Source organism: Vicia villosa, linkage group LG4 (genome assembly GCF_029867415.1).
Source record: "Vicia villosa cultivar HV-30 ecotype Madison, WI linkage group LG4, Vvil1.0, whole genome shotgun sequence".
In the NCBI taxonomy this organism is placed as follows: Eukaryota; Viridiplantae; Streptophyta; class Magnoliopsida; order Fabales; family Fabaceae; genus Vicia; species Vicia villosa.
Genome location: NC_081183.1, coordinates 55,310,423 through 55,311,413, shown reverse-complemented (window position 1 = coordinate 55,311,413; position 991 = coordinate 55,310,423).

The window sequence follows — 991 nt, the reverse complement described above, 5'->3', positions numbered from 1 at the left end:
TGAGTACCAAAGGAACCTTCATGTATTTCTCTCATGAGTATTTCTGCTTCTTTTCTGTCAACGCATCTGAGCAGAACCATGTCGAAGTTTCTCTTGTACAGAATATCTTCATTCAGGAAGAATCTACAAGCTAACTTTCTCAATGTCTTTCTATCTTTCTTTGACGCCCCAAGAGGGTACTCTTGCTTTTGAAGAAAGTTCTTGATGTCGTGATACCACGGTTTGTCGTCGATGATTGCTTCTACTGTGAACACATGAGCGGGCCTATCCAGGCGCATAACATCGATCTGAGGAATGTCATTCCAATGATTTACCCTAATCATGGAAGAGAGTGTGGCTAATGCATCAGCCAAATTATTTTCTTCACGAGGAATGTGATGAAAATCTACCCTGTCGAAGAATGGTAATAATCTTCTCGCGTAGTCTTTGTAAGGGATTAGCCCAGGTTGGCGTGTTTCCCATTCTCCTTTGATTTGATTGATGACCAAAGCAGAATCTCCATATACATCCAAGTGTTTAATTCTTAGATCCATGGCTTCTTCGAGACCCATGATGCAAGCTTCATATTCGGCCTCATTGTTTGTGCATTTGAAAGTTAATCTGGCAGTAAATGGAATATGGGTACCCTGAGGTGTAACAATGATTGCCCCAATTCCTCGTCCATAAGTATTGACAGCTCCGTCAAAGATTAAGCCCCACTGGGATCCTATCTCAGGTCCTTCGTCTGGTAGTGGCTCATCGCAATCTTTCATCTTGAGGTACATGACGTCCTCGTCCGGAAAGTCGAAACTGGTTGATTCATGACCATTGAGTGGGTGGTGAGCCAGGTGCTCAGCTAGAATGCTTCCTTTCACGGCTTTCTGTGCGTGATACTCAATGTCGTATTCTGATAATAACATCTGCCAACGGGCAATCCTCCCGGTTAAGGCAGGCTTCTCAAAGATGTACTTGATTGGATCCATAGGAGAGATCAAACAAGTAGTATGTCGAA